The sequence below is a fragment of the Phocoena phocoena genome, chromosome 1 (assembly GCF_963924675.1).
Source record: "Phocoena phocoena chromosome 1, mPhoPho1.1, whole genome shotgun sequence".
NCBI lineage: Eukaryota > Metazoa > Chordata > Mammalia > Artiodactyla > Phocoenidae > Phocoena > Phocoena phocoena.
Genome location: NC_089219.1, coordinates 20,676,005 through 20,685,616, shown reverse-complemented (window position 1 = coordinate 20,685,616; position 9,612 = coordinate 20,676,005). Strand labels below are relative to the sequence as shown.

The 9,612-nt window shown below is 45.8% G+C and overlaps 1 pseudogene; it reads left to right on the top strand.

The window, feature by feature from the left end:
* The first annotated feature begins 3,154 nt into the window (after positions 1 to 3,154).
* LOC136122265 (large ribosomal subunit protein eL18 pseudogene) lies at positions 3,155 to 4,923 on the top strand (annotated as a pseudogene).
* Positions 4,924 to 9,612: the final 4,689 nt, after the last annotated feature.

Here is a 9,612-nt window from a genome sequence, read left to right as displayed (position 1 = left end):
TCCGTCTAAAGAGATGTTAGGGGTTCAGGTGTGATGAGATTTATTCACACAAGGGGGAGTGGAGAGACGGGCTTGTGGGTTTCATGGGTGGGGAAGAATGTCCATTTGCAAAGCCGTTCTAAAGCAGGATTGTTTATCAGAAGCCTTCTTCCAGTCAGGCTTCACCAATATATGATCTCCTTGGATCCTCACCACGACCTAGTTTACACATCATAAAACAGCCTCAAAAAGATGAGGTGACTTACCCAAGGTTACACAGCAGATGGGGAACAGATTAGGACTTAAAAAAATCAAAGTCCATGAGGATTTCTCCTAAATCCAGATGCTCCTGTTATTCCATCACTTTCCAAGGGTAGCACCTCAGCTGTTAAAGTGAATTGAGTTTTGAGTGGAAAAGACTTTGGAACCGAACAAATCTGGATTTGAATCCTAGCTCTGCCACCTCCTTAACATTGGAAAACTCATTTCATGTCTCTAAACCTGTTTCCTTATCTGTGAAAGGGGAATCATTAATATAATTCCAATCTTTCAGGTAGATCCTGAGGACTAGATTTAATTCAATAAATATTTATGGCTATATATTACAAGCCAGGCCCTCTTCTTGAGCATGCATTATAAACCAGCCCTGCTCCTCATTCCTGTGGATATAGCAATGAACAGAAGAAAGTCCCTGTTCTCATGGAGTTTCCATTCGGTCTGGTGTGATTAGATAAATTATTAGAGCTAACATTAACATAGCACTTACTATGGACCAGGCACTATTCTAAGCACTTTACCTGTAAACTCATTTAATCCTCACAACAACCTTATGAGTTAGGTGCTGTTATCATCTCCAGTGTATAGATGAGGAAACCAAGGACAGAGAAGTTAAGCGTTTCATTGTCTGGGTCCCTCCAAGGTCACACAGCTGGAAAATGGCAGAGCTGAAAGACAACCCTGGTAGTCTAGACCCAGTGTTCATTCCTTTTATTTTTTTTTTTTAGCTGCGTTTGGTCTTCATTGCTGCGCACGGGCTTTCTCTAGTTGTGGCGAGTGGGAGCTACTCTTCATTGTGGTGCGCGGCTTCTCATTGCGGTGGCTTCTCTTGTGGAGCACGAGCTCTAGGTATGCAGGCTTCAGTACTTGCAGGGCTCAGTAGTTGCAGTGCGCGGGCTTCAGTAGTTGTGGTGCACGGGCTCTAGAGCACAGGTTCAGTAGTTGTGGTGCATGGGCTTAGTTGCTCCACGGCATGTGGTTGCTCCATGGTATGTGAGATCTTCCCAGGCCAGGGATCGAACCTGTGTCCCCTGCACTGGCAGGTGGATTCTTAACCAGTGCACCCCCAGGGAAGTCCCCAGAGTGCATTCTTTTGTTCACTCACTCTATTACCTCCTTAATGAGAGCTAAACTGGAGGCAACCTGGGCCAAAGTTGGCAGCTGTTATTGACATCAGTGTTAGTATCAGTTGCCTGGAGTTTCCGATGACCCAACCCCTGCTGCTCAGGGCTAGCGTTGTAATGTTTAGACTAAAAATTATACGAAAAAATGCTTGTTGTTTATCTGAATTCAAATTTAACTGGGTGTCCTGTTGATTTGCTAAATCTAGTCATCCTACTCAGGGCTCAGAACAGATTGCACACAGGTGCCAAATATCTGGCTGCAAGCCGGTTTAAGTTAAACTTGGGAAGAGACATTGAGACCTAGAGAATGAGGGCAAAGGACTGCTGGGCGAGGAAAATGAGGTGGATGGGTGGGAGGGGCATGGGCGAGGGGAAAACTGGAGTGATTCTACCTTCAATCTGCCCCCTTCCTGGGGCTCCTGGCCTCTTCCTTCCCCTTTTTACAAGAAAGGATTCCATATCAAGTGCATCATCTCAATTTAAGGACCCAGTAGTGACTGTGCTTTCCTATGAATGTTTCACTTCCTGTGTCCTCTCTCCCAAGAGAATTGGGTTATGAGTGGGTTATGCTGGAAAAGGGGGGTGCCCAGAGGACACCTGGGCCCTGCCTGGGAGCTTGGGCAGGTCAGCTTGCCCATGATTGTTGAAAGGATGTTACAGTCACTCAGCAGAGAGCTATAGAGACCAATCCATAGCCTACAATGTGCTGATCCTGCTGGAGCCTCAGCTCACAGTTTTCTGTTTCTCTCTAGGCTGCAGCCACACTGACTTTCCTTCAGTTCTACTGCCCCAGGGCCTTGCTCCTTGTTCTTGAAACTGTCTGTCTTCCTCAAGCCAGTTTATCTCCACAATCACTTCCTCCAGGACATCTTCCCTTACCTGCCTGTTATATACACTCATGGCAATGGATACTTCTCCTTAGTGCTCCTCAAGGTGTACTTTTACATTTGTTTTTGTGATTACCTGATTAACATCTAGCTCTCCAATTAGACAGGAAGCTGTGAGAGGGCAGTAATCGGGTCTTCTAGGCTCTTGTCTTCCTGGCACCTGACACACTACCTGGCACATAGATGCTCAAAGAGGCTAAGTGATATGTACAACATCATCTAGCTACAATACAGTAAATCTAGGACTCATGCTCTGAAATGCTACACTCTGAGTCGTGGATAAATGATAGCTATTATTATTATGCATAATGGGGTGAGAACAGGCTGTTCAGGGCAGTCACTTGCGGTGTTTGTTAAGTGCGAAAGGGCTCTGCTGGACACAGTGAGGTTCTTATCCTGTACCTTGTGGAAGAGGTTATTCTGGCATGAAGCAGGGGGCTGAGCTGACAGGCTGAGCTCTGGGTTTTAGGTCCTTCTACCGCAACCTGGGCGTGTGCTTGCTATAATAATATTCAAGAGCACAGGTTCTGGATGGGCCCTGCCCCACAGGAAGAGAGTCTGTCATTATTCTTCCTTGGCCATTCAGTAGAGGAGGGTCTTCGCACATGTGTCTCCTGGCAGCAGGTGGAACAGCATAAGGGGAACAATCATAATGGTAGTTCCCTTTAACAAGTGATTACAAAATGCCAGAACTTGGCTCAGCATTTAAATAGTAATCATCATCATCAACTATGACAGCTGATTGAGAGAGAGCTATGTGACCTGCCTGGCACTGTGTGTTTTAGAGGCAAGAGCTCATCCAGTCGCCCCAACAACACCATGAGACAGAAATTATTGTCCCCATTTTCCAGATGAGAAAACTGAGGCTCAGGAGTGATGTGATTGCCCATGGTCCAACAGCTAGTAAGTATTACAGCTAGGCTGGGAACCCAATTCTCTCAGACTCAAAATCCAGTGCTCTTATTCACTTCACTACACTGTCAGCCCAGAAGGGGCTTCACGGGTACTCAGTATGCAGAGGTGGGTAGTAGTGAACAAGTAAGGGAGTGGATTCTCTTGTCTGCCCCATCCAGGTCTGAGGGATGGAGGTGCTTGAAACCCTCCTGTAGCTCCCCCATCACACTTAAAACAAAATCCAAGGACTTTGCTGGGCCTGCAAAGTCCCGCAGGACCTGGCCCCCTACTCCCCCTGCCCCCTCCTCTCCTACCACTCACTCACTGCCCCCCTGCCACCAGTCTTGCTGCCTGCTCACTGACATGCCACATACACTCCCACCTCAGGCTTTGCTCCTGCTGTGCCCTCCACCTGGAACATTTCTTTCTTTAGCTCTCAGAGTTTGCTCCCTCACTTCATTCGCACCTCTGCTCAAATGTCACCTCTTTGGAGAGGACTGACCCTACCTAAGATAGCTCCCCATCGACGGTATCATCTTATGTTATCTTTTTTTCATGGCATGCCTCTCTACCAGGGATCATATTGTATATTTATCTGTTTGTTTATTGTTTGTTTCTCTCACTAGAACAAAGCTCCATGAGGTAGGACTTTATTTTGTTTACTGCTATCTCACTTGCTACAGCTGTGGCAAGCCTTCAAAATATGCTTGTGTGGGGACTTCCCTGGTGGTCCAGTGGTAAAAAATCCGCCTTCCAGTGCAGGGAACGCGGGTTCGATCCCTGATCGGGGAATTAAGATCCCACATGCCACGGGGCAACTACGCCCACGTGCTGCAACCACTGAGCCCACGGCGCAACAACTGGAGAGCCCACGTGCCACAACTGTGAAGCCTGCGTGCTCTGGAGCCTGCATGCCACAACTAGAGAGACCGCCCACTGCAACTACTGAGCCCGCGTGCTCTGGAGCCTGCTCGCTCACCAAAACTAGAGAGAATCCTGTGCGCCGGAATGAAAGATCCCACATGCTGCAACCAAGACCCGACTCAGCCAGAAAAAAATACATGATAAATAAATAAATACTAGAAAAAAATGTTACCTACTCAAAAAAAAAAAAAAAAATGAGGCCAAGGGAATTCCTTAGTGGTCCAGTGGTTAGGACTCCGTGCTTCCACTGCAGGGGGTATGGGTTCGATCCCTGGTCAGGGACTAAGATCCTGCAAGCTGCGTGGCATGGCCCAAAAATAAAAATAAAAAAAGAATGAGGCCAAGCGCTAGGACAGCTACCTAAGGCTGTTGGTCAAGCTGTACAGGTTTCTGGCCTGACCAACCAACTCCTTCAATCAAGTTGTGCTGAAGAGGTTGTTCGTGAGTTGCACCAACTGGTGGCCTCTATCCCTTTCCCAGATGATCCGGAAGGTGACGCTTCCTGGAGGGGAAGGCAAAACAGGTGTGGTTATAGGGACTAAAACTGATCATGTGCATGCCCAGTAGGTGCCCGAACTGAAAGTGTGTGCACTGCCCCCGGAGCCACATCCCCAAGGCCTGGGGCAAGGTCCTCACCTTTGACCAACTGGCCCTGGACACTCCCAAGGGCTGTGGCGCTGGCCTACTCTCTGGTAAAGGCCAAGAGGTGTACAGGCATCTCGGCAAGACCTCAGGAACACCAAACCCTACGTTCCAAGGGCTGGAAGTTCAAGCGCACCAGAGGCTGACAGGCCAGTTGCCACTACAAAAACCAGGCCCAGATCCTGCCTTGTTATTAAAAAGATTTTGGATGCTGAAAAAAAAAAGAAGAATGAGGCCAAAGATAGGGTAGTCAGAGAAGAAGAGGAAAAATGGGAGCATCCAGATGGGACAGTCCCAGGGCCACTGGAGAACTAGCTAGTGGGCTCCTCCACTGACCTGGAGACCGGGACCGGGTGGGGGCAACAGAAGCTTGTTGCTGCTGGTTACAGAGAATGGGAGCTGGAAGTAGAGGTGGATATAGTCGCAGCAAGAGATGGGAATGGAATTGGAGGTAGAGGGGCAGAAGAGGAAGCAGTTGGTCATCAACAGATCCTTATGGACAGCTATGTGCCAGGCACTGTTCTGGGCACTGTGGACACAGCAAAGGAATACACAGAGAGGGTCTCTGCCCTCTAGAATAAGGGTGGATAAAGTATGAACGGCCTGTGGGCCAAATCTGGCCTCTTTTTATGTGCCTATGAGCTAAGAGTGGCTTTTACATCTTTAAATAATTGAAGAATATTTCATAATGTGCAAAAATTATATGAAATTCAGATTTCAGTATCCATAAATAAAGTTTTATTGGAGCACAGCCACGCTCCGTTTACGTATGGTCTAGGGCTGCTTTCACACTACAACAGCAGAGTCGAGTAGTTGCAACAGAGACCATATGGCTGAGAAAGCCTAAAATGTTTACTAGCTGGCTCTTCAGAAAAAAAATTTGTTAACCCCTGCTCTAGGAACTTACATTCTCTTTGGCTAAACAAGCAGGTAAACTAATTTCAGAGTGCTTCTGAGGACAAGAGCCAGCTGGCATCAGTAGTTTCTCACACCCTGCTTCTGCCTCAGCCACCTTCCCCTGGAAGGGAAGTGCTCCATCCAGCTGGGTTGTAATACAGCAGCAGAGGAACTGGGGTCATTGTGATCAGCCCCCTGCTTTTGGCCAAGAGGATCAAGACTTTTCCTGGAAGAAAAAAGTCACTGTCAGTGATTTGCAAAGTCCAGCACCCGCTGGTTCCCCTTCCCCTAACCCAGATCCTCAATCTAGGAACAACTTATTTATGACTTCAGAGGAACATCATCACCTTTGTCATCAAGGCCTGCCACCTGTGTTCCTGCCACTTGTATGCAGTGCCTCCTTCTTTACAAAAAGTCTTCTCCCACACTACCTCATGGAGCCCTTATGGGGTAAGGCATGGCTTGGGGTTATTGTTCCCATTTCACAGATGAGGAAACTGAGACTTGGAGAAATAACCTGACTTACCCAGGGTCACATCGCTTGAAATAGCTTGCAAACCCACAATTAGAAAGTAGTGCAATGTCATCTTTGGAAGGGCCTTTGGGACTGTCTCATCCAGAGATAGGAAACTGATGACCTGGGGCAGAGGTGAATCAGTTAAGGGTGGTGGCCAGTCCTCCATGTGCAAGAAATAAGGCATGCATTGTCTGTAGAGAAGTTTAAAACATTAATGAAACTGGGTGGGTCTGCTTTTTTTATCACTGTGCCCTGGCAATTCTAAACAATGTCGTTGGTGATAAAATCCTCTGTCCTGAAGAGATCTTTCTTGGTCTAAGTTCTAAATAATTGCCGCGATTACTATGAGATATATATATACTTCTAATTAGTACATTTTATCACCTAACCTTTAATAAATAACATATTCTACATGGAAGCTAATTTGAAGAACTCCCAGTTACACAACTGGCGCCAACATATACCTTCAGTTTGAGAGCTCATAGCAGGTCAGCATCACTGGAGCTCACATCAGGGGCATTCATGTCCGCATGTCCCTGCGTTTAAACAGCAGATTTGAAATCAACGGCGATAGCACAGTGATTGTAAAACTGTTACTGTAGTTCTGTCATTCTCTGTGCAAGTCATTCTCTGAACCTGCCAATTTGCCTCTTTTAGAGGCATTTCTTCATGTGTGTGTGTATGTACCTTTTTGTTAAAAAAATACATTAATATAACCATAAACTATTAGTCCTTTACTTTTTTCCCATTTGTACTATAATTTTTATTTTATTTAAAAAATTTTATTGGTCTGAGTATATATATGAAGTTCAATAAAAGCAAGTTTTTACTGTCTCTGTTGCTTTTCTGCCATTATTATTATTTGTTTTATTTCATGATTATTATTGAAGATAATTCTTGTCATGTTGGGATTAAAAAATGATCTTTTCTACACACACTACTATATATAAGATAGGTAACTAAAAAGAACCTACTGTATAGCAGTAGGGAACTCTACTCAGTATTCTGTGATAACCTATATGAGAAAAGAATCTTAAAAAGAATTAATATATGTATATGTATAACTGAATCACTTTGCTATACACCTGAAACTAACACAACATTGTAAATCAACTATACTCCAATAAAAATAAAAATTTTAAAACATTTTTTTTACATTACCAGAAAATCTAAGAAGAAATTCAAGAAAAATAAAATTTGATAACTTGGAAAAAAACACACATTTTGGGTGTCAAACACACTAGGTTCACCATTGGCTTAAAGACAGAATAGGGGGGCTTCCCTGGTGGCACAGTGGTTGAGAGTCCTCCTGCCGATGCAGGGGACACGGGTTCGTGCCCCGGTCCGGGAAGATCCCACATGCCGCAGAGCAGCTGGGCCCGTGAGCCATGGCCGCTGAGCCTGTGCGTCCAGAGCCTGTGCTCCGCAATGGGAGAGGCCATAACAGTGAGAGGCCCGCGTACCGCAAAAAAAAAAAAAAAAAAAAAAAAAAAAGACAGAATAGGACCCACAATGACATCATTATCTTCTCAATCATAATCATCATTATTTTTTATTGAGCACCTACTTGGTGCCAGGCACTGTTCTAAGGTTGGACATGTATCATCCCAACTTTTTCCCATTCAACAAATATTTATTAAGATCCTACCATGTGTGAGGCACCATTGTAGGTGCTGGTGATACGGCAGTGAACAAAGTCAAATGCTTTCTCTCTCTTACCCGTGAACCACTGGGCCTGGAGGTAGGATGGGTGTTCTCCTTGTGTACCATCCTATTTTAAGAATAAAGCCAGGACCCCACAGACGCAGGATTAGGGTGAGGTGAGTTAAGGCCAAGCCACACAAGTGCAAGGTCATATCCTGTCTTCACTTAAAATGTTGCTATTTTGGTCATCATGGATTTTTTTTTTTTGCATTACTTTTAACTTTTGAAAATATATCTTGATTGTTGAGTTTTTTTGGCACCCCCTTAAATTTTGCACCCAAGATGATTCCTCATTAACCTCATTATGTTAACCTCACCCTAGTCCTGTCCTTGCTTATGTGATCCTCACAACAATCACGTGAGGTAGGTGCAATAATTACCCCCATTTTATAGATAAGAAAAGTGAGGCACAGAGAAGCTAAATGACTTGCTCAAGGACATACAATTAATTAAGTGGTAAAGCTGGTGCATGAACTTCCCTTACTTTAGAATCCATGTTCTTAACCCTACTTTACATTTTGTTTAGTCCATACAGGCTGCTGAATATCTCAAGTAACTTGCCATCACTTTAATTTAAAATTAAAAATACAGCACAGTGCATTCCACAGCCCCTCAGGACCGGGGTCGGGTTGGAAGACCCCTTGGTCCTGGGACATGGGGCGCGGCCAGAAAGGCAGCAGCCCCCTCACCTGTCACACAGCACACGTTGGTGGGGAACCTGGTGCTAAACCATTCATAGATGACCTGCTTCTGGGTCAGGGTTTCCTTCATAACAGAGCAGCTCCCTCGCTGGGATCTATTGAAAGTCAGCCCTGGACAGACGTTTTGTAAAAAGAAGGTATTTAAAAAAAAAAAAAGGAAGAAGAAAATTTTAAATACAGCTTTCCAGCCTCTTTAAAAGTCAGGCAAGGGACTTCCCTGGTTGCGCAGTGGTTAAGAATCTGCCTGCCAATGCAGGGGACACAGGTTTGATCTCTGGTCCGGGAAGATCCCAGATGCCGCGGAGCAACAAAGCCCGTGCGCCACAACTACTGAGCTCGCATGCCGCAACTACTGAAGCCCGCATGCCTAGAGCCCATGTTCCGCAACAAGAGAAGTCACCACAATGAGAAGCCCACGCACCGCAATGAAGAGTAGCCCCCGCTCACCGCAACTAGAGAAAGCTCACATGCAGCAAGGAAGACCCAACGCAGCCAAAAATAAATAAATAACTTTTTTTTTTTTATAAAGGCCACCTGTGCTCACATTCCAGTTTTGTGGCCATCAGCAGAATGGAGTGGCAGCCTCTCTCAGATAAAGCAAGCTCATCAGGTCACCACAGTCTCCACCACCCACTACTATCTCACTGACTCCCCCACTTCATTCACTTGCTACCTGTCTGCTCCTGGGGGCATTTAGATTTGGACCCCTAATCTGGTCATCTCACAGATGGAAGAATCCAAGCCCCAGAGAGGAAGAGGTTACCCAATTCACACAGCACTTGGAGCCTGGGCTCCAAGCCAGCCCTCACACAGCCCTTCAGTGATAAGAGACACTTGTAACTTTACACTTGATGGGCGCTCAGAAAGGGAGTTCCCAGACAGATCAAGCTAACCCCTATTTGCTGAGCACTGCCCAATTTTTGCCTCCAAGGTGGGCATCTCCACATCAACATCTCAAGTGGCTCTCCCAACGACTCTGGCAAGTCAGCCTTGACAACCTCTATCTTACACGTGAGAAACTGTTGCTTGGGAGGTTAAGTGACTCTCCCAGGATCTCACTGCAAGCT